This window comes from Podarcis liolepis (assembly GCF_965112155.1).
Source record: "Podarcis liolepis genome assembly, chromosome: 10".
NCBI lineage: Eukaryota > Metazoa > Chordata > Lepidosauria > Squamata > Lacertidae > Podarcis > Podarcis liolepis.
This window is the reverse complement of record NC_139562.1, coordinates 30556779-30581803: the sequence shown is the minus strand read 5'-3', so window position 1 is coordinate 30581803 and position 25025 is coordinate 30556779. Positions and strand designations below refer to the sequence as shown.

The 25025-nt window shown below is 44.6% G+C and overlaps 1 protein-coding gene across 2 annotated transcripts in view; it reads right to left on the bottom strand.

The window, feature by feature from the left end:
* The window catches only part of CACNA1I (calcium voltage-gated channel subunit alpha1 I), a 370432-nt gene that overhangs the window by 291264 nt on the left and 54143 nt on the right, over window positions 1-25025 (bottom strand). Inside the window, exon 1 of one of the 2 annotated variants that reach the window (XM_083462259.1) lies at window positions 5486-6285. The exons of the other annotated variant lie outside the window; for it this stretch is intronic. The gene's annotated coding sequence lies outside the window, so the exon portion shown is untranslated. Of the gene's footprint in view, window positions 1-5485; window positions 6286-25025 lie in introns of those variants that run through there. 2 annotated transcript variants of the gene reach the window in all.

Here is a 25025-nt window from a genome sequence, read left to right as displayed (position 1 = left end):
AAGCATATTTCAACAACTTTAAACTAGGTCAGGCACTACATTTAGAATGGACTGGTTCACTTGCTGCAAGAGGGATGAGAATTCCAAGAGACCACCAGTGTGATCCCATGAGTAACTTGTGGGATATGAAGAGCTGGGTTTGTCTCCTAGCTTAGCAATGAACTCACTGGCTAGCTTTGAGGAAGTCCCACACTATCAGTCACCACCTGTGCATCTGCACAGGCAAGATTCAAACCAGGAGCCTTATGGCTCAGGCACCAGCTCCCTGCAGCATCAAAGCACTGGGAGGGGAGAATGGGCAGGGCAAGCCAGCTAGGAGTTTGCTATAGCAGCCCATATTCCTCAGGGCTTGGGGAAACCCGGTGGCCCTTGGAGAGCATAAGAAGCTCCCAGTGACTGATGCTCAACCTCTGAGTTATGGCCCTTCTGATGCTACTACAGGATATCAAGTCCTGCTAGCCTCATTGTGGATAACTTGTCCCTAGAGGAGGCCACTGTGTCCTCCCACTGCACGTCCAGACTTCTTGTACCCAACCTGCTTTCTTCCACATTATCTGTCACTGACCTGTCCTCTGCCGCCTCCATTCAGTCTGCCTGCCCAAAAACTCAGCGCATGCGCACTCTCTTTTCCTGCCTCTGTTCCAAAGTTGCACAATGGTTATGGGAGTCATGACAAATTGATGTGGGGGAGGAGGGACAGACAGACGACGGAGCTGATAATTGAAAGGCACACTTTACAAAACAGCCTCTTCAGATAATGAACAACATGGGGCCCGTTCAAGTGCAATTGAGTACAGTATGTCCATAGTGGCTTCCTCTAACTGTACAATACCAAATAACAAACGTACACCAAAATGAAAGGCATACTACATCCAAAGCCCTCAAAGCACCTTGCCTATAGAAGCCAAGAGCCATTACGGTCACTTTTTGGACGGGGAAGTGACGACAAGTTTGCACATGCACATTCATAATGCAACAAGTGCAAGATCAAAGGGAGACCAGCATGTGTGGAACAGCCATCTGATAAACAGTTAAATTATCACAGACAGAGCTTTGAAGTCACTGCAGACGCAATGCTTTTCAACGCAGGTGATTCACATGTTCAGCTGTGAGACTTCAAGCAACAAATCACTTGGTGAGGAGGCAGCTAGAATGCCCACGATTCTGTCAGTTGGTTTTAAAGCAGAGAGACCCTGTGGCCTTAATCCTAAAATACAACGGGTCAGCTCACGCAAAGGTCCATTGACTGAAACATAGCCCACCGGCAGGTATAAAGACTCAGAAGCAGGCCCTAGGCTGCTGGACCAGTTTTTAGAAATATACAGCTTCCAGCAAATCAGAGCCTGGTTATTTTAATGAATTCTGCTGCATTCACACAGTTTTGAGTCTAATGGGATTGGATTTGTTTGTTTTTTAATTGTTGTTTCTCTTTTGCAACAAGAAATAAACAGGAATAAAACCCACCCACATTTCCGCATTTCAAATCAAAGAAGGTGCATCAAATGACTTCTGTGTGTCATTATGTGCAGTGGCTGAGATTCTAGTTTTTCCCTTCCCTATCCACAAGTGATACAAGTTTATCCTATCCTCTCCTACTCTGAAGATCTGCAATATTTGGGCATTTCTTTATTGAAGCACAAGGCTGCTGTAATAAAGTGAGTTGCACCAGGCAGAGCTTTATGGAGTTTCCCAATCTGGATTCACTTGGGAGATGCTGCAACCCTCGCAACTGAAATGCAGAAGTGGACCTGGGGCTGGAAGAAGCAAGGAGGCCAGGAATGTCAGAGCAAGCAGAAAGGACAGTCAGGTATAGAAGTGCACTGAGTGAACCAGAGGGAGATGAGCTGGAGAACAGCAAAGGTTTGCACAGCAACACACACATACTGACAGATTGATACACAGCCTTACAGACTTTTCACATCTCAAAATTTCCCTTTCTCCCCACAACTCCTTATCCTTCTCACTATATGAAGTACACCTAGCTATTTTGCAAACCACAGAAACTACTCACTGCGGCCTTTGTTACACAAGTGCTTTGGGGCTGTGTGTCCGGATTGCGGATTGCTGCCTGCTTCTCCAGATGCACAATTTCACACTCAGCAGAAGTGTGGAAAGATGTGCTGGAGAAAAGAATCATAGGACTGCCTGAGATTTTAAGGAACGCAGTTCCTTTGGGCTGTGTCACCTGGGTTGACTTTGCAAATCATCACACTATGCCCTTTGAACTAAAGGCAAAGAGACTGACACAGGCCTCCGTGGCTGCAAGCATGCCCAACAGCTGATAAATCTTTCAAATGGAAGCACCCCAGCCTTTCTGCACACAGCTGCTGTACCAATAATATTTACCTCTCACTCTCAGTAGTTCTGAGCCAATGTTGGCAGGGGCACTTGCTGGACTTGACTGCTTCACCTGGCTTTTGGGGAGCATGGTCAAACCAGCAGAAAGTGGAGTCCTCATCATTTGCCATGCATTTATCCTGTTTTATATGTATCTATGTCACATATATTTGTGGTGGTAAATCATTGTTATGCACCTGAAGCAATGAAACAGTATAGGAAAGAACTCTCAAGGAATGAAATATATAGAAATAATTCGGCAGTGGTGAGAAATCCCCTACTAGGGGATAAACAGTATGTATCATGGAGATAGAGGACCTGCGGCCCCCAGATGTTGCTTGACTACAAGTCCCACCATGCATTGCTCATTGTCAACACTAACTGGGACAGATGGGAGGTGGGGAGTCCAGCAACAACTGGAGGACTACAGGTCCCCTATCCCTGCATGGGGTTCATGGTGGCAAGTGCGGCAATGTTCAGAGTGCTGAACTAAGGAGACCCAAATTCAGATCCCAGACTAATCTGCTTAAAAAACAGGATAACCCCCATGTATTTCACCCAGAGTTCCTTGAAGAAAGTGTAGGGATGAAAGAAAGCTGTGGCAGCACTGGAGTGGATTTCTACATGCATGAGCCTTTCCTTTTTACATCTTGGCTGGATTGAGTAGAAAACATAAAATGTTTGTGCCCCAGTTCAGTCTCCTGTATCCATCAACTCAGACAACATAATATGGGGAGATCCAGCAAATCCCCCAGGATAAACATGGATGCATGGGACCAAGTCAGACCACCGGACCATCTAGCTCAGGGTTCCCACACAGACTGGCATTGACTCTCCAGGATTTCAGACAGGGGGTCTTTCTCATCTCTACCTGGAGATGCTGAGGAATGAACATGGGGCCTTCTGCATGCTCTGGCACTGAGCTCTGGCCCTTTCCCACAAACCCATAGCATATGCAGCATCCTCTAGTGCTCTTGCCACCGTCACCACAGTGAAGTTGCAACTAAAGTTGCAAAGCTAGAAATAAAAATTATATAGAAAAGCAAGGGAGGCCACTCCTAAGCATTTCCAGACATGCAGTATTCACCTTTCACCCACAGAATTAGCCATCAACGCCCCTTCCCACTGTTGCACATAGAGGTTGTGCTTTTGAACCATACGGAGAGGCAGGTGCCAGGTCTGCTCTGCATGTTGAGCTTGCAAGTGCCCAGGCACATGCTTTCTAGTGAGATGCCTGGGAAACCTGCTTTCCCCATTCTTTCCAGAAACAACAGGACACACTCACAAATGCCAGCCACAGCTGGATAACTACTGCCCCCTTTGTAAAGCGGGGTAATGTGACATTTCTTCTAAAGCTAGTCAGGCGCACAAGGATGTGTGTCCATGTGTCACTGGTATGAGGGTGCACCTGCACCCTCCCCTGCAAGAAGATGGTGACCTTCTAGAAGGCTTGTCTAGACTGAAAGGGAATATCTCCCTTGCAGCCCACCCACCCCAATTCAGCCAACAGAGAATGATATGCCATTAATACCGTGATATTTTGCAGCTTCACAACCCACTTTAGCTTGTTGGAATGTGTGCAGAGAATCTATCAAGGCAGAGATCCATCCACGATCCCACACACATATGAAATGACCTATAAGGCTTTTCCCACCAGCTCCACCACCTCAAGGGTAAGTAATTTTGAAAAAGTTGCTTTGGCAGAATTGAAAGCATCACATCCAAAACAAGATGAGAGGGGAGGAAGTCAAGAGTTTGGTGAGCCCTCCCTTCTCAATTACTAATAAGAAAACAAACCATTAATTACCATCCTGGTTTTTGGAGAGATCAGCAAGCTTGCTATATGAAACAGGGGAACTAATACCAACTATCGCTGGAGAGTGGCTGGAGAGAGAAAACCAAAGCCCTAAACAGAACCAGACAACACCTCTCTCATCAATCTTGTTCCGCCTGGAAGGAAAACCAGTGTGAGCTGGGGGTTCCTTTTTGTTGTTTTTCATTTTCTAGGCAATGACTGTTATTGAAATCATCCCCCTTCCCTGCCATCCCCCAAACCTCCAGCTACTTCTCATCCGACTGTTGCCTGTGTCCATGAAACAAACTGAATCCACTTGAGTGTTGCAAAACGATACAAAAGCAAGGAGGTGGGGGGAGAGAAGAGGAGAGAGGTGGGAGGAAGAGACTGCTAAACATTTGCCAGTATACATAATTCCCCCCCCCTTTTTTTTTATAAGCTCTCCCTCTTGGAAACAGCTTTCCCACATGCTCCAAATAATGAGAATAATTAATCATTTGTTGCATTATAAAGTGTTTTCCAACTGCTATCCTCTCCAGAGCACTTTGGGCTACTGCACAGACAATTGCCAGGAAATAACAACCACTGTAGGATTACTCCCCAAAAAAACCAATTAAACAACAACATTGTGAAGAGATCCCAGGGCTTTTAATCACAGAGTCAAATTAAGGGGTAGGAGCAGCTTTTGCTATGAGATGGTTTAGCCAAAAGTTAAATAGAAAGAGGAAAGCCTGGTCCAGGAAGGGGGAATTTCTGAGCCCTCCCCATTCCTTTCCACCCCCACAGAACAATAAGGAACCCATGTCAGATACTGTATCATATGTCCTTCATACCTGCTATGTCATATTTAGAGACATACAAGAACACACATAAAGGGAACATGTTATTGGTCCTACGCACACAGATCTTTTCCTGGAACAATTTTGCAGATATATCACTAGTTACATGCCCTGCACACTGGATCACCACCCCACCTTCCCCATAGAAATGATGATCACTTATGGGATAAACAGAAGCAGCGGGAGCCCCACAGAGAGGCTTGGTCTGTTTTTTAAAGGTTATTATTTCTACTGTTCGAGGAGGAAACAGGTGCGGAAGTGAAACGCTTATGGGGAGAGGATTCCAAAGGGTCGCCTCCAACATTAGTCAGGCTAGACCCTCTGAAATGAACGGGCATGCCTAACTTGGGTCCCTTCATTGCATTTCGATGGGTCTACTCTAAGTACAACTTAGTTGGCCACAGCCCCCAAGCCCCCTGTTTTTGTCTAATTAAAAAGAAAAGAGAAAACAAACAAACAAACAAACAAAAGCCATCCAGGCAATAGGTTAGCCAGGTGTGTTCTGGTCACCTACCTTTGCATGGAAGAGAAATATCCGAAGAGGAAAGGGTGGGGGGAGTCCAGGTCCAGAGAAGTTTGAAAAAGAAGGTAGTTTGACAAAATTCCCAGCCGGGGGGAGGAAAGAAAAAAGACACCCCACACGCGCGCGCACATCTACAACGGGGCTCCCCCCCAAAAAAGAAGACGATGAGGATCAGCTGAGCGCCGGGGAGTGGAGAGTATGCAGTTGCGTTAGATCCATAGCTGGAAGCGGCGGCGAGGGCTGGGAGGCAGGAGAAGGTTTAAAGGGGAAATACATGGTAAAAAAAAACGTGCCTCCGATTCAGGCTGGAGTCCGAAGGTTGGGAGCCTGAGCTGGAACTCTTGGCGCGCGCGCCCTTGCGCGTCGGGGTGGGAAAGGGGGCTGGATGGAGAGAGGAGAAGGAGAGCGAGCGAGCGAGCTTCCCAGGAAAGAGCCAGGTGAGCGAGAGGGGGAGGGAGGGAGGGAAGGAGGAGAGGTGGAAGATGGCAGGGGAGAAGTTTGGTAGGGAAACCTGGAAGAGGAAGAGGAGAGGGTCGTCTGCCGTTGCTTTCTCTTTCTCCCGCGCTGTGCCTTATGCTAGGCTCGGCTCAGGCTTCGCAGAGTGGATGCACCGGGAAAGCAACCGAATCGCTGAACAGACAGAGAAAAATGCTGTCCTTACAGTGACACCAAATGTCTTTAGGGGAAACCTACAATTACTGGAAGGCAATTTTAGGGGAGAAAGGAAGGGGTGAAGCTCGCTCGCTCGCTCTCCCCATCCCCAACACACACACACAATTCTGCCCCAGCTCTCCGCTGTTGGGCTCAAGATGACTGGTTAACAGGCACGCACACACTATGCGTCTTCATTTCCAGTTTTTCATCTGGGAAGGACTTCAGGTTTCTCCCTACAGGTTGGGAGATTGTGAATTTACCCCCTTTTCAGAGAGATGGAAGGTACTTCCAGAGGGGAACTTGGTGCTATAAACGCGTGGGCTGCCAAATGGGTCACTGATTGGCAACAGGTTTTTGTTGTTGTTAATTGGATTTTCCCTGGATATAATCTGGATTAAAATTGGGGGAAATGTGGGCTGGTGTTTGGACGATAATGACGTATGGATGCTGCAAAACAAACAAACAAAAACCACTTGTATACATGTGGTGCGCTGATCCCACAATAAACACATGTCTGGAGGCGCCTAGAACAAAACTGCTGCTTCTTGGATTGCCAACAAGTCATTTCCAAGCAAGGGTCAGACTGAAAACGATTCACCAAAAATATGTTGTAATGTAGGTGTGGAGGGCAGGCTACATGTTTGGTTACAGGGAGTTTGGGACTACAGTGGTACCTCGGGTTACATACGCTTCAGGTTACATACGCTTCAGGTTACAGACTCTGCTAACCCAGAAATAGTGCTTCAGGTTAAGAACTTTGCTTCAGGATGAGAACAGAAATCGTGCTCTGGTGGCACAGTGGCAGCAGGAGGCCCCATTAGCTAAAGTGGTGCTTCAGGTTAAGAACAGTTTCAGGTTAAGAACGGACCTCCAGAATGAATTAAGTACCTAACCCGAGGTACCACTGTACACTCCTAAATTAGGATTATGGCACATTACAGATAGGCAAATATGCCAATTTTTGTTTTCCTCAGTTTCTCAGTTTCCAAACGTAAATTCACTTTTCAACAGTTCCACATCAGTTTGCAATTTTTTAAAAAAACACCTGAAAATTAATCAGCATTTTTGTATGACTTTCTAACATACACACGTTTGCATGTGACTCTGTCTAACATATGCACTTTTGCAAAACAACTTCCCCTAACAGAGTGCATTTAATATGTGATTTTCACTAATATGCACATTTTTATGCTCTCTGTGTACCCCAGTATATGCATCTGTGTACACATTACTTGGCATTGCAAAATTAAGAGAAGTGCACATTTTGAAGGATGGCTGTGTCTCAGTTCACATATTGTTTCAGAAAGTGTGAATTGGGTAGCTTCGGTTTTAACTTCAAACAGAATCAAATTCCTACCCCATCTCTCTGCACGCTGGCACTTAACAAGTCATTCCATCAGAACCTTCCAAAGGGAAGTGGGTGGAGGCACTACTTCATAAGTTGGTACAAAAACATACTCTGACTTCTTCCACACTTATCTAAACAGTTTGAAAAGGTGCATAAGCCCTACTGATGTGTTCAGAGTAAATGTATCTGGGCTTAAAGTGGCCTACTGCCTTGACTACATTCACACATATTTGTCAATCTCATGTGGGTACCCATTTGGACATTTAGAGGACTTACATTGAAATTATTATTATTTTATTATTTATACCCTGCCTATCTGGCTGGGTTTTCCCAGTCACTCTGGGCAGCTCCCAGAAGAATAGTAAAAACACTTAAACTAAATACCATATATAAGATCCATGTACTGACAGTCACTGTATTCACAATATGAAATGATGGTGAGTTGCTATTATTAGTATTTTAGTATACTTTATTAGTATACTTTTTCTCTTTATTTCCCCCACTTCTTATTTTTACATTCTCTTTTTTCTTTTCCTCATAAAAGAAAAGAAAATTTGCTTTAAAATAGTAATTTTTTATATATAAAAAGTGGGAAGCTGCAGGCATGCCAGCCCCACCACCAACATCCCTGTATGCACTTCAGACGGGTTCACGTTCAGCGGGAAGATCTGAAGAGGGATTCTGAGCACATTTAGGCGAACTTTGGGCACATCCAGGTGTGAGTTTATTGTAGAATTGGTGTTGTAGTGTTTATTATATTTATTTACAGCATTTTGATACCACTTAATATATAAAAACTATATCAAAGCGGTGTAATAACAGACAGCTTAAATAACAAACATTACAAAAATACACACTTAACACTCTTCATACCCTTTTCCAGGCACAATAGGTTTGGTGAGTTTCCCAGGAGGCCCCAAAGATGGAAAAAAGGACACCCCTCTACTCATAGTTTTTTCCCCAGTCTCTTCCTCTTCTTCTCCAGCTGCTTCACTGTTCCATGCCTGTATTATAATGTAGCAACTATTATCAGTCAAACCACTTTATTGCAGAATGGGCATCCACACCACACTATCAAAATGAAAGTCCACACTCTTTATGCATGTAATCAGGACTTAACATGGACCACACAAAAATTATTCATTGCTAGTGTAGAAGTTCCTTAGCACATTTGGGTGGTGGTTTCTTCAATCACATCCCCTGCTTCTGTTTGCTTTTCACCTGAACACAGTCTAGCTACATAGAAAGATGCATAGTTTTCCTAATTAGGCTGCACCACAGTTTGGGATAAAGGCATCTTTCCTAATAATCCCTAGCCTTGGGCTGGATACCCATCATTCTCTGTCCACTCACACAAAGTCTCTTGCACGAAAGGATGGGTGAGTTTTAATGTTGTGCAAAAAAGGAATCCAAAGCAACAGTTGTGCTAGTGGAAACTCATTGCGCAACAGATCACACAATTTTATCTCTGACAAAGAAGGTACTTTTGGCAGGCAACGGAAGATTTTGTGTTTCCATGTGTACCATGTGGCATGATTCATTTTCTTGAGTCTTGCTTAGCTTATCTGCAACCAAGTTGGCATGTTGAGAATGTGGATTGAGTGGATCCATGCAGAGCTTGGCACGGTGGTGGTGGTGCTTCGCTGTGCTCTCAGTTTGCAGCTCAATCCAGATTTGTCGCATCACCATTGACCTACTTTTTGCTAGGTTTGCAGCATGGAGCATGTGACATAACTCACTTTTTTGAGCTTTACTACTCTTAGCAACCAATTTGGCATGTTGGGAATGTGGGTTGAGAGGATCCATGCAGGGCTTGGCACATCATACAGTGGTTCGACTTCATTGTGCTCCCGGTTTGCAGCTTATTCCACATTTACTGCACCTCTGTTGACCTACATTCAATAGATTTGTGCTAACGCACTATTCTTGTAAGTTTAGATGAGAATATAAATGAAGCAGATTCTCGGTATGCCAAATGTGGGTATGTGAAGGGGCTCTTATTCCTTCACCTGAAAGCATCTCTAGCATGCTGCATCTTTCATGCTCTGGTTTTCTGTTTATATATGAATGATGTAGGCTGTGTACACACTAAGCTTTTTGTGGCACAAAAATTGAGCTTTCTCGGTCTGGAGTTGTTTGTGCTCATCCTCAGCATGCTGATTGCAACTAGAGTGAAACTAGATCCTGTCATCCACAAGGGTGAGCATGGAAACTTGATACATGGTCAAAAACCCTCCCATTGATGAGGTTATCCATGCCTTTTCCTCTCTGCACATGCCCCAAGTGAAGAAGGAAGTGGAGATTGAAACACTGGTATATGTCTGCCCACAAAATCATTGGGCAGGTGTGGACACACCCACTCATTGCCAGGACTGTTTTCATCTGTTTTCCAAGTGGACAAACTGCAGGGTAATGTAGAATCGCTTTGCAATGAGCTTTAATTTTTCAAATGAAACTGGTTTCTCAAGAAGCACTTTTCAGGAGCAAAAAGTATGCAATAGATTGTAATTGTGTGTGGACTACATGGGGAGGTGGGGGGTGGAAAATATTTGAGTCTCTATTGATTCTAAAACAAAACATTTTGTGGATGCAGTCACAGTCTGTTGAGGTGTGTGTACCCGGTCCAGTAAAGACCAGACTAAGCAGCCTTCACTTTCCTCCCAGCTCTGCAGCAAGTCTAATGGGAGTTCTACTGTCCCTCCATCAAAATCATCGGGCCAATGACTTCCTACTAGGTTCAAATCATTGCTACTCTATTAAAGTAAATTGACCAGAACCACAAATAGTCAAAAATCATTTTAGCTCTAATGCAGTCAACATGCCCTTGAGAACTACAGGGTCAATTATCTCTACCAAAAAGCAAGCAGTCTTGCCCCCTTTTCAAACCAGATGTTCAGAACAGTGCAGGAGGAAATCAATGCCTTTTATGTTTCTTTTCTGCCATAAAAGATCTTTCTATATATAGTTATTTCAGGCTTCCTCAGCCTCAGCCCTCCAGATGTTTTGAAACCACAATTCCCATCATCCCTGACCACTGGTCCTGCTAGCTAGGGATCATGAGAGTTGTAGGCCAAAAACATCTGGAGGGCCGAGGTTGAGGAAGCCCGAGTTATTTTCTTCCTTCAAAGATTTTGTGGAGGCAGATAGATTAGGCAATGTGTAACATGGACCGGCATTAACTATTTTTCATTCAAGCACACACTAAATTGGGTCTGACTTTAAGCTTCTCCACTGTAAGGCATCTTTTTAGTGGCCACAGATATGAGCACCATCAGTTAGAATGATGCATGCAGATGAAGCCCTTTCTCTCCTTCCCTCCCAGTTATCTTTCCCTAGTGATTTAGAACGGTGTGGAGATCGAGAGACAGACACCCAATTGCAAGGTAACCCCAGCTCTCTGGTTTTCCATAACAGTTTGCAATACCTCAGGGGGCATATTAAGTCCATAATATTTTCCCTGTGATCCAGTTTGTCCTTGCAACTGTTTCTGCTTCCACCTCACATCAGGTTCCCAGTGGTGCATCCTGTGATGTTGATCAAGGGTAGGTGTAGTAGCCTCTGAAATGCATTTTAAACAATGCTTTAAAATATGAGATTTGAGCATGGCAGTGCAAGAGAGAATAAAGATCAATGATCTCAATCAATTGTAGAACTGGGCAGTTCATGCAAGGAGAAATGTAAAATATGAAATGTATAAAATGTAAAGTATTACACACAGAAAAGAAGTGTCAAATATAGTGTAAGATTGAGAGTACTTAGTTAACAAGTTAGTAGCATCAGCTGCAGTAAAATATTCTGGGATTGCAATAGATAATAGGCTAAGCACTTGCCTTTGTAGTGGAGTGACACAATGTGGAGTTAGACATGATCAGTGAGGTGGCCAAATGCACTGATATAACCAAACTGACCTGGGTGAGAAGAATAAAATGGGATTGTGAGGAGCTCCAAAAGGATCTCTCCAAACTGAGTGAGTGGGCATTAAAATGCACAAATGTGACTCAATGGTTTGGTTTGCACAAAACAAACTATAGCTTGCAGTCGGATGTCTCCCTACATCAAACCCTTTCCACCCTCATTTAAGCATATCAATTGTTGTTTTATAAAAAAAAATATTATTGCTGCATTTTGTCTGCTCAAAGCAGCGTACAAGAATATAAACAACAAATTAGTTTTTAAAACTTAAAAATATTTATCAAATCCAAAAACAGATTACTACCCTACATGAAACTTTGAGGTGGGAGAGTCTCCACAGGAGGACTTGATGCATATTTGAACTGATTTTTCTTGTTCCTCTTTACTGAGTTTGTATGCCTCTCTCAATATCCTCCCCTCTCGCCAGTGAACTTTTGATCTGGAGTGCAAGGTTCATAGTGAAAGGCTTGCAGTTGATCATCTCCCTAAAGGAAACCCTTAAGAAGAGCCTATTGGATCAGACCAGTGGCCCATTTAGTCCAGAATCCTCTTCTCACAGTGGCCAACCAAATGTCTATGGGAAGTCCAAAAGCAGGCCCTGAGTGCAACAGCATCTCCTCACTTGTAATTCCCAGCAACTGGTATATAGAGGTGCTTCTGAAAATGGTGGTAGAACATAGCAATCATGGTTGGCATCCATTGAGATCCTTATCCTCCATGAATTTGTCTATTCCTCTTTTAAAGTCATCCAAGTTGGCAGACGTCACTACCTCTTGTGGGAGCAAATGCCATAGTTTAAGGATGTGTGAGGAAGTATGTCCTTTGGTCTGTCCTTGAAGCACCCAACATTCATGTTCATTAATAAACCCTGGTTCTAGTATTATGAGGGAAACCTCTTCCAAGCCACTTTCTCCACACAACACACAATTTTATACACCTCTATCATATCCTGCTTTACTCACCCCCCCAAAAAAACCCCTCAAGGTGGTAAGGTACCTCTGAAAAGACTGTATCACCACATCCGAACTGGTCCTCTGTGTTCCTTGTTACCAAGCTGCACAGCTCTATTCCCCCCCCACACACACTCTTGCTGTCTTTTTCCCCCCTCAGAGAGGACAGGCTGAGGAAGAAGGATTTCAATGCTATTGCACAAATGATAAATCAGAGCATTATGATTTCACATGTCTACAGTACACCAACAAGCCTTTTCGGGGTGGAGGGGGGGAGAGAAACGCAATTGAATTTATTCATGCATGAATATCAATGTGAGAAGGAGAAAGAGGGCAGTGAAGAGACTGAGATGTTGGGGACGGAAAGAGAGGAAAAGGAAGAGAGAGGGAAAAGTGGCGGGGAAAGAAAACAGGAGAGCTGAGAGAAGGAATGTTAATAATAAAATGCTACGAGTAGAAAGAGGAACAAAAGGGTCCAACTGCATCTTCAAGGCATCTTCTATTGATCCAGACTGCCTGGCATTATTTTGAACTTAGACTCACAAACTCTTCATACCAATACAGGGAGAAATCTATGAGCGAGGGCTGCGGAGAACAGCCCAGCAGGCGAGAGAGAGAATGTCTTGATTCATTTTTCATACAAATGCTCATTTGTGAAATGTATTAAAAAAAGTGGAACTCTTCTGAACTTGCTCAGATGGAAACTTGGTGTATAAGCCATATGGATTTCAGAAAGATTAGATAGATATCCACACCATACATTTAAAGCAGATGCCTTCCCTCAAAGAATCCTGAGAACTATAGTTTGCTCATGTGCATTAAATGCACTTTAAATGTATGAGGTGGGTGTGAACAGAGAGAGAGTCTAAAAACACTCACTATTTAACTATTCACACTGATACAAAACACTTTGCTGTCTGAGGTAAAAAGAAGATGGCCTCCATCAGAGGCCATCCCACCCCAAGTCTCTTTAGTGAAGGAAACCAGACTGGCAGCTGAACCTTATCCCATTGTTCTAGGCACATTTTGTAACAGGGAATTTCACAAACATGAGCAGTTTCTGAGTTCTGGGCACAGTACTGCACCTAAAATTTCAGATTAAAATTGCCACTGTTAATCAGAAGTAAATCCCAACCAAGTTCAATGGGGCTTCCTCCCAAGTAAAGTGTGCATGGACTGGGGGCCTGAAAATTTTTTAACCCAACATGTTTTGTTTACGTTGCCTTGTTTAATGTACTTTAATGTATGATGTGCTTTTAATCTGAAATATATTAGCCACTTCGTTATCATGGTTTAAGGAGTGCATGTTAAAGTGTTATCTACCTCAGACTCTCACAGTGATGCTTAGAATCAAAACAAATTTTGGAGTGGGATCATTGAAGGACCCTTAAGTCTTATGTTTGTGAACTGTATGAGGTGGGTGTCTCTGCCATCAGTTGTATAGGCCTTTAATATGTGTTGATTGTGGTGCCAAAAAGATATATTTACAGTGGTGCCTCGCAAGACGAAATTAATTCGTTCCGCAAGTTTTGTCGTCTTGCGATTTTTTTCGTCTTGCGAAGCACGGTGTTGGGAAAGTTTTGGAAAAACTTCAAAAATCACCAAGTCTTTAAAAACCTCAAAAAAGCCTACCACACCACGTTCTATGAGTTGCTCCTCGAAGTCAAGTCGCAACTGTATTAACGGTGTTAAGAAAAAGGAAACAAACTTGCAAGACGTTTCCGTCTTGCGAAGCAAGCCCATAGGGAAAATCGTCTTGCGAATCAGCTCAAAAAACAAAAAAACCTTTCGTCTAGCGAGTTTTTTGTCTTGCAAGGCATTCGTCTTGCGAGGTACCACTGTATTTGAAGGAAAGGGGTATAGGAAGAATCCAGGGCTTGTCTGCAGAGTGGAAGGAAAGGAGGACCTTTTTCTGCCTTCCCACTTCCAGCCACTCTGTGAGGACTGGAGAAGCGACCCTCATAAGAATATTAGGGGGGCCGGCAGGGGAAGTATGGCTTTGTTTTTTGCAGTCTTCAGATGAGGACAAGACCATGTGAAAAATGAACATAAGATCTCAGCTGCAGTTCATTCATTTTCAGCTTTGTATTCTTGTTATAAAAATATACACCTGGGCATTCTGTTGTTGCACCCATAACCTAGGTTTAAGGTGCCATTTAGCTCCTAGCTTTCATATCTCAGTTTCTAACACTGACCTTTTTTCAACACTGGCGACAGGAAAATATTCCCCACGACCCCGGAGGGCATCAAGCTACCTCTGAGGACACAGAGCAGGCTGGGGATGTGCACTTTGCCACCACTCCACACCTACAAGTGTCTGCCGCCTGAAGCAGCCCCACTCACTTTGCCTCACATCAGCCGTCCTCAGTTGGGTGCCCTCCCTGTGTTGTTCAGCTACACCTCCCACCATCCCTAACCATTGGTCATGCTGGCTGGGGCTGAGGGATGTTGGAGCCCACAGCACCAAGAGGTTGGGGAAGGGGCTGCTCTATGGCTTCTGAAAGAAATAAAGAAAGTGCCTTCCTTTTCATCGCCTGAATCGATGATGCTCAGTGGTAAAGAAGGGGAAGCGGTACATTTTCAGTTCTAAAGAGCATTGGAGCCCTCCAGAAAAAGGACTTCAATGAGAGCAATTGGTTTTATTTAGAGGGGGCGAACTACTATCCATTGTGACTTGCCTGCAAAAACAGCTTTAGAGAAAGGGGATGCCAGTAGGGGACAGGGAGAGAAAGAAGATTCTCACAGACAAGAAGCAGCTTTGGGTCAATGGCTGTCCCCAGGGCAAGTGGATGGGCAGGCGGGATGACGTCCTCTCTTCTTCTCCCATGCCTCTGCCCAATCTGCTTTGCAGCATTTAAAATGCATGAGCGCCCACATCCCAAAGGGAAAGACAGGCTTCCTGGTTTCCAGCTGTTCCGCCACAGCCAATGTTTGAATTTAAAGGGTTTGTCTTACAAAAACTTGACCTGTTCACACCTCGCCTTCATCCCTACAGCCGTACCACAGCCAGTGATTACCAAGGATGACTCCACTTTGATGCTATTGGTATGCATCGTGACAAACACCAACAAGTATTTTGGCACGTTTTCCTCTGTTGTTGTGGCCAAAGGCAGTGAACTTATACAAGCCTCCCAACAGATGTTTTAGCTCAGCTCTTCCTTGAAAACTACTATCATCATCATCATAATAATAATCAATAATAACATTTATATACTGCTTAATATGTGTCAGGAATGAGTTGCGAGTGCTAGCGGAGATAAGAGTTTGGGAATCCAGCCATATTTACAGAGATTTATTGGTTTCTTCAAAGTATTTACAAGAGTTCAAAGAACGACACCATCACGATGAGTCAGTTGCTTCGCTTGAAGTGTTTTTCCGTTTCTTCCCCCAGCAAACCCATTTCCGGAGTCCAACCCCACTCCTTCCTCTGCTACGTGAGTGGCTGGGTCCTGGAAATGGCTCCCCCCTCTCAGATTCATTGCCTCCTGACTGCCCTTTGTCTCCTTCCTCCTCCGAGGAAGAGCAGCTGCTAATTAAAGGCACCGAATCTCTGTAAGTGCCCATTCTCTCCTCCTTCTCTGCCTCCAATTCCCTGACAATATGCAAAATTCCTAAGTGGTTTACATAAAGCACAGTAAGATATTTTTTTTAAAAAAGTAAGAAAGAAAAATGTATATAGAACATTGAAACCCAAAAATACAAAGGAATGCATCAGCAAAAAGAGTGGTGAGGAATCCTGACACATAAGTCTTTATGCAGCTAGACATACAACTATAAAGACATGAGCATGTAAACAATACTGTTCCTTTCCACAATACTGTTTCCTTTCCTTGATCCAGCATCAGCCACTACTTGTGGCTTGCTTATATAATCAGCTGACTGGAGAGGACATGTTCAACCCGGTCTGATCTTATGCCATCAGAAACAACATATGTTTTTTAATATTCATGAAAATTTTAAACTTTAATATGGCAAAATTCATATAGTTAAGAAAACAAACAAAAAAGCATGTCTTTTACCAAGGTCTCTTATTAGCTTGCTTCTACTGCCTGGGGAATTTGCTCTGTGCCTCAAACCTTTTCCCCAAGATCAGACCTTCTGCTTGCAGTTGGGTTAAGGACAGGGGGAAGTTTCTCATTTAAAGATGAACCTGTCAAATTCAGAATTTTTGAAACAATATGCAAAGCAAAATTCGCACATATCTGAATTTTGCAATGCAGTTCTCCAACCAGTACTTGCAAAAATGAATACATCAATGGAAAGTGTGAATATATTAATGGAAATAGCATGCAAAAAATGCATATTAGGGGAAATTGCATATGAAAACATGATTATTAGAAGATGTTCACACTAAAACGCTAATGAATTCTCCTGGGGATCTTTTTTTATTTGTTTGTTAAAGAAAGCCCCTGCAATTTGCTGCAGTAATGTGAAGAACTAAATTTAAGATTAGAAAAACAAGAAACAGAGAGAACCAACATTGACAGATCCTTCCATCCCTAGGTTGGGCTCTACATGTTCTCTAACCAAATCCTCTCTCAGCTCCTTATATGGCTTTACCATGAGAAGATGTCCCATCCGCAACTTATCCTCTGCAACAGGATGGGCTGGGGAGGATGATAAGGGGCAAGAGGACCAAATGTCATCACCACCACAAGTCCTACCACATGGCTGGTGCTTCAGTACCACCTGCAGGACAACAGCTGGCAAATCACTTGGGCTGAGAGCTCCTGCCAGTCTTGGAAGGGTGGGGGAGTCCTTGCATTTCGCAGAGCTTTGTGCTGAACGTGGATGTGTAATAGCAGGACTGAAGCATAAGCGCCACAAATTCTGCCTGCTTGCTCTCTAAACAGAGGGAGCCAATGAGAGCTGGCATGTGTTTCTCAGCTTCCCACTACAAAAAGGGCATTAGGAAAGGCAGAGCTGGGGGGAAGAGAGAGAGAGAGAGAGAGAGAGAGAGAGAGAGAGAGAGAGAGAGAGAGAGAGACTGAGTGCATGAAGAGAGAGTGGGATCCAACGCAGATGGAAGTTGCCACAGCAGAAGAGGAGGAGAACTTCTCAATCTGTATATTTAGCTCAGTGAGATATATATACAGAAATCTACAGCCAACTCAGCCACTTCAACCCCCTCCCCGGCGGAGTGAGTCATCAGCTCTGAGATCTAAAGTTAGGCTCATGTCACAGCTTTATATTTTCGTGTTCTCTCTTCTCTCTTTTATTCTCTTGCTATTTTCAAGGGTGTGGGGCCTCGAGCCTGAATTTCTGGGAGGAAATAAATAAATAAAGAGCGCACTGCCAGTCGTGAGTGGGTGGTAGTGGCTGCATCACCTTCTTCCTCCTCTTGCTGGGTTTTGCACACAAGACAGGCTCCTCACATATCAAGGCAGGATACACCCTGACCTTCAACAGCTCCTCATCCGATGTTCATGCCAGCCGTGGCATGCACAATAGCGGTGACTCATAGGAGCTCACGCTGGCGTGCGTAACTATGGCATTTATCGGAGGCCCGGATGGCTTCATCAGTGGGACTGATGAGACACAGCAGGTATCAAATCACCTGTTTGGGTTTCATGACAGCTCCCGTGCAAGATGCAGGGCTAAAAAGTATCGTTTCTGCCGCCCCCACCCCTGCTGCCACTGTACCCATGGGAGAACCAACATAAGCCTATTGTTTAGAGTGGCACAGGGAGGCAGTGGCATGGCAAGGAGCGGAGGTTCAGCTTAAAGGGGATGTCATTATGGGGGAAGATAGTTCTGGTGCCTGGCACAGTGCCCATTTGGAAAGTGTGTGTCCTGCTCTGGGTGGTGGAGTGATGGTCATACATCTGAGAGAATTCAGAGGAGGCTTTTGAGAAGCTGAAGCTCATTTTGCAGGGAGATGGATGCACATTCATGCCCAACCTTTGTTCACAGGGATTGCCTCCAACTAAGCTTCCTGCCTTAGCTGTACCTGTATTGACTGCATCCCACACCATCCTGCCTGGTCCTGTCACTCTGTACTGCAAGCGTGCAGCCAAGCCCAAGGGCATAGCCAGGATTTGGGAAGGGCAGGCCTTTTCTTGGGGAGGGGGCAGAGCATCAGTTAGCTATGAATTTTTATTGATCTTGATGTGGGGGGGGCAGCTGCCCTTCCCTGCCCTCCCCCCTTGACTATGCCCATGGCCACACCATCTCCAGAACAGGAGTTACAGAAGAAGTATTCCAAAAATAAAGTACATGCAACCCCCTTTTCCCCACACAGAAACAGAAAAGCTACATTGCAAACTTCAGAGCTACATTTTGCTTCCTTCATTTCTGGTGTACAGCTCATCCCAAACCAAGATGTCTGTGATTTGGATGTGCTCTTGGAATGAAAAGATCAAGCAAAGCAGAGATGTTGTTGGACTACAGTTTCCATCATCCCTGGCCATTCTCCATGCTGGCTGGGGCTAATGGGAGTTGGTGTTTGGCAACTATCCGAGGGTCACAGGTTACCCAGCCCTGAGCTAGGAGATGGAAGCAGAAGAAAGAGTATCTGAGACATTGGGCAGTCCCACGGAGAAATACAGAAGGTGTGCACAAGTGAGATCTCTGGAACCGTGTTACCATCACCGGCACATGGAAATGGGAGGGGCTTCAAGGCACGCCAGGCTGCCCTCTGATCATTGGCTGCTCATCTGCTCCTTGGACATTAGATGGGAGACAGCAGGGGGACCAGAATCTGGAAGAGTGGTGAGCCTTTCGGGCAGAGATGATGAGCTTGTGGCCCTCCGGATATTATAAGACCACCACTCCCATAAGTGAAGTCTTCTCTTCTTTTTCAGATGGAAACTCAGTGTGTAACCCACATGGATTTGGGAAGGGGTGGGTGGGCGGAAGGGAGATATCCACACATTTGAAGCACATTACTTCTTCCAAAGAATCGTGAGAGCTGTAGTTTCCTAAGGGCACTGGAAAGTTTCCTAAGGGCACATGGAACTGTAGCTCCATGAGGGGTAAACTACAGTTCCCAAGATTTTTGCTGCCACTCCACATATATCAGCGGCTGCCACCTGAAGCAGCTGCAGTCACACTGCCTAATGGTAGGTAATGTACCAGCCCTCCCCTATTCAATGCCCTCAGCTATACCTCCCATAATACCTGCTTGGTGGCCATATTGCTGGGGCTCATGAAAGCTGAAAGCCCCAAACATCTGGAGGGTCACATTTGCTCTAGGGAAATCTCCAGATGCACCTGTGCCTCTCTGTGTGTGTCAGAATCCAAATGATTAAGAGTTGAAGCTAACTAACCTTCTTGGGAAAGAAAGAAAGAAAGTGCCCCCTTGCCCAGCTTGTCCGGAGTTTTGGGCTGGGCTGCCATCAGTATGCTGATGACACCCAACTCTATCTGTTGATGGATGGCCATCCTGACTCGGCCCCAGACACACTGATCAGATGTTTGGAAGCTGTGGCTGGATGGTTACATGGGAGCCGGTTGAAGTTAAATCCTTCGAAGGCAGAGGTCCTTTGGCTGGGACGGGATGATATGGGAGGGCAACTCCCATCTCTTGCGGGGGCGCAATTAGTGCCAGCACCGTCCGTTAAGAGTTTGGGTGTAATTTTTGACACCTCCCTTTCCATGGAGGCGCAGAGTGTAGCTATAACAAAGGCGGCATTTTTTCATCTCCGCCAAGCTAAGCAGTTGGCTCCTTACCTCTCTCGCCCCGACCTAGCCACTGTGATCCACGCGACGGTCACCTCCAGACTGGATTATTGTAACTCGCTCTACGTGGGGCTGCCCTTGAGACTGACCCAGAAACTCCAGCGGGTGCAAAATGCCGCGGCAAGACTCCTTACGGGGTCCTCGCTGCGAGATCATATTCACCCAGTGCTATACCAACTGCACTGGCTCCCGGTGGGGTACAGGATCAGGTTTAAGGTGATGGTTTTAACCTTTAAAGCCCTATATGGCCTAGGACCCTCGTGCCTATGGGACCGCCTCTCCTGGTATGCCCCACAGAGGAATTTATGGTCTTCAAACAAAAACATCTTGAAGGTCCCAGGCCACAGAGAGGTTAAGCTGGCCTCAACTAGAGCCAGGGCTTTTTCGGCTGTGGCTCTGATCTGGTGGAACACTCTGTCACAAGAGACCAGGGCCCTGCGGGACTTGAAATCTTTCTGCAGGGCCTGCAAGACAGAGCTGTTCCACCAGGCCTTTGGCCAGGGCACAGCCTGACTCCCTCCTTTGGCAATCTTCACAGAACTCTAGCCCAATGGTTGCCATCAATTTGATTTGAATTAATTTTATAATGAAATGATTTTAGAATGTTGTGTTATTTTATTGTTGTTAACAGCCCTGAGCCCAGCTTCGGTTGGGGAGGTCAGGATATAAATAAATTATATTATTATTATTATTATTATTATTGAAAGAAAGAAAGCAGGCTTGGCAAGGGAGGCCATGAAGGAAGCAAGAGACACAGAGATACATAGCTCCCATGTGAAGAGATAAAAACTATTTACAGAAATATAAGCCTTAGAAGACAGAAACAACAAACAAAGCATGAAGCGGAGAAGGGAAGAGTAATGAGTGTGATAGTGTTCCAGTGGTAGGAATCGTCCAAGAGTGGAATTCAATTTAGTTCCTCAGTTCACTCTGCCAAGGCAGGCAGGCATGGAGGTGAGGAAAACGACACTCCAGATTTCAAAAGTTTATCTAAAAATGGGGACAAGATGAGTTACTAGAACACACTGGTACAGTTGACTTTCAAAGTGAGCCTGTGATGCAAGCTGGAGTGGGGGCTTGATTGTTTGTCTCACAGTTCAGCAGTCTCAAAGCTATTGCATCTCCTTTCCGATTCCTCAAATGACTATTTCAAGGAAGCAAAACTCCAGCCACTGAGTCTCTGCTTCCTTGGCAACTTGGCCAAGATCCTTGATTACCACCGTCCTCCTTGACCATACTCCGTGCTCCACCAGGGCTATCCTGGGGGTTGGGAACCAAAACTGGGGTGACCACTCTGGACGCTAAGTTTTTGGGAGACATTCCTGACACTGGTGGCCACAGCTGACAGCCCTTCAGCCCTACCCAACCCTCTGCGCCACACTCTCTACAATACTTGCAGCAGTGTTTCAAAATTAAAAGCAGTAAGGAGAAACAACTACAAAGATGGAAAAGAAACTACACACACACACACACAGCTCTACTTCAATCTGGTATTCACTCCCAAATAGTTTATGAAGAAGACTCTCCCTTAGTCACATGGAACAATTCCTGCTCCAGGAGAAAGGACAAGCTATAACAAGATGTCAGAACATATTGACAGAAGGATGGGTGTTTGGAGAAGCTTCTCTGGTTACTGCAGCCAAATCAAGGAATTGTATTTGACTCTTAACACCTCGGCCAAACTTAGCGTGCCAGGGATTTGATTCAATTTCAGGCTAACAAGTTCACTGTTATCGAAAAGGTTGCACTCAAAAACTCTAGAGCGATGTGGATTCTGTCCAAGTGCAGCTTTTGAGAACAAAGAATCCACGACTCTGCCGGCTGCTAACTGGAACATCCTTCAGTGTATTTAATTTATTCAACTTCTGAAGAGTCTTCTATTGCGAGAAATATTCTTTTCTATTTTTCATTCATATAGGTAGATCTTTCTAAAGTGCAAACTGCAATTAGATATCTCGCTTTCAGTGAGAGATGCAGCTCGAGAGCCTTTCGAAACATATTCAGTCATGGCCAGATCACAGAAAGAAAGAAAAAAAAATAGCCTCTATCCTTGTACTTCTTAAGTAGGATAGTTGGAGGCTCTGTTCACCCTTTGAACAGAAATATCTAGGCCTGTGCTTCCGTTCCCTCCTTAGAGATTATTTATTTGCTCATGATAGGCCCACAATGGCACCCTTGGAAGTGGTGGTTTTTTGCAAGTGTATTCCACAATACATATAGAATAATAGTGGTGGATTTACAGTGGACCATCCACACATCATTCTGCTTTATTAGTTATTCTGCCATGCTTCCTCACTATTATCATATCATTGTCATCAGAACAATTCTAGTATGGAAAGTTACAGGATTTCTGCAGGAAACAAAGCAATATATCCACCCTGAAACTTTTGCAAGCACAAACAGTATTGAAAGTGGGATCACATCCACCTAAATAGCTCCGATGCATAGTGTGTGGTGCTAGTAATGCCAAGGTTGCAGGTTTGATCCCCGTGTGGGACAGTTGCATGTTCCCACATCACAGACTAGATGATCCTCCAGGTCCCTTCCAACTCTACAATTCTATAACTGCTGTGATACCATTAGGAGTACAAATCCTCATGAATGCATAACAGAAAAAAGGATGTCTGGAGGACAGGTGTCACAGGTGTGGGTGTGTACACAGACTGGGGAAAGGCCCCAGCAGCAACAGCTTCTATTGCTGATTCTTACTCCAGCTTGATACAAGAAGCTTCTAAAGCAGAAGAAGCTGGACATCACAGCTATTGAATGAATGGGGAGCAAGGCTAAGTTCAGAGAACCAGACCAGCCTGGAACAAACTACAAATTGCACTAAATGCATAATTGCATTTAATGTATCTGGGTGTTTCTTTTCAAAAATCAGTCAGCTGCAGACAGAAGCAAAGAGGGTTGTAGCTGTGGGGCAAAAGGAGGGGAATTAACCCTTTCCCTCTGTACTCATTTCAATCCAGGTGAAAATCATTCCCTGGTAGCCATTATTTCTGCTGGGAGGGAGGCTGCTATTTGCACAAATAACAAGCTTCCCAACCAGGAATTAGCAGCAGGGGAGAGGAGGGTTGCTAATTTTCACTGGAAACACAGCACAGTTGAAACGGATTATCTCCCCAAACCACAGTCTCCATTCAGAATTGTCTCTGCCCCATGACCGCTATTTAAAAGCAGACGTTCCATTTGCCCAGCAGCAAAAGTCATGGAAGAGGTTTGCGTTCCATCATTGGCCACATTCGGTCCACAACACCACTCCAAGCAGAAAACAGCTGGGAGGGAGGGAAGGTGGCCTCACTAGCTATTGTCAAAGCAGCCCAATGTATTTTGCCCAATGGTTGTTTAAAATGTCATCTTCAAGGGTTAAATTGAAAAAGCAGCCTGCAGAGATCTCTATTACACATGTCTCCTATTCACAGTAATCAAAGTCCTGAGACACATTCACATTTTGGTTTGGGGTTCATTTAGGATGCTCTCCAGTTTTTGCATTTATTGTTCACTAACTATTGTGCAGCTTAGTGGTAAGGGCAATGCCATATAAACATTTCTCAAGCTGTTTCGTGTCAATGTTAATTGTAGCCCTCTTCTTCTTGGCCACCCCTTTCTTTTTCATCCATCTCTTGAATCTCTTCTTCCTCCTACCCCCACTTCTTTTTTGCAAACCTGATTTAGTGCCAAAGTAGTAGAGATGCTGTCGTCTGCATATCTTATTGCTGGCAGAGCTACGAGTTTAGTACACCATAAAATATGGTCTTCTAGTGATGTTCTTGGTAAACACAGCGTAGGGTCTATTATGAAGCCCTCAGGCCAGAACTTCAGAACTTCTACAATTCAGTTGAAACTAACAACAAGTTTAGGAGAAAATTGGGCAAGGATAGCCTAGCTTCTGTCATCTATACTCTGGTTACCTCTAAGTTAGATTACTGCAATACGTTATATATGCCTCTGAAGAGAGTTTAGAAACTTCAACCAGTGCAGAATTCAGTAGCCAGGTTGCTCACCAGGGCAAGACATTATGAGCATATAATGCCAATCCTGGCCTGACTGCACTGCCTGCCAATTAGTTTCTGGACCCAGTTTAATGCTTTTTTTGACCTAGAATGCCTTAAACAGCTCGTGACTGCAATACCTCAAGGACCACCTCTCCCCATTTGAACCAACCTGTGATCATCATCCGAGGCCCTTCTTCACGTGCCTCCTCCCAAGAAGTCCAGAGGGCAGCAACACGAGAATGGGCCTTTTCTACAGTGGCTCCCCTAGGGAACACTCTCCTCAGGGAGGCTCTCCTGGCACTTCTGTTATATATTTTTAGGCAAAACCATTCCTTTCCTCACAGGCTTTGGGCTCATTAAACAATCTATGGCCTTTCAAACTGTGACTGGGGAATTGTTTTTGTTTGTTATTATGGTATATATTTTTGTGTTTTTATGTTGTAAACTGTGCTGTGGTCATTAGATGATGGGTGGTATAAAATTTTAAATAATAATAAATATCATCACCATCTGTGTGAATAAGCCTTGAAACTGGTTTGTCTGAACAGGTTCAACAGGCTATCATCGAATCTGTGCTCCTTAAAGCAAGGGTGGTAAACCCATGCACATCCACATGTTGCTGGACCACAGCTCCCATGACCTCTGACCCTGGGCTGGGGCTGATGGGAGCTGGAATCCAACACATCTGGAGAGCAAGGAGTTCTCCACCTCTGCCTTAAATCAACATAGTTTTGCTTAATTCCTTTCACTTGATCACCATGAAAGCCATTGGTCATAACTAGGAAAAGGTGACTGTGTGAACATATATGGCAAAAACAATCCCATTTATCTAGTAAGATTCTTTCACTGTCATAATATCCACACAACCCTTTCCTTTGGCTGGAAGTAACCAGCCTAATTATGCACTGTAAAAACCCACCCAATACCACATTTCAGGGTGTAACATGGTCCCTGTGTGAACCACCTCTGGCAATGCACTATTAGATGGCTGA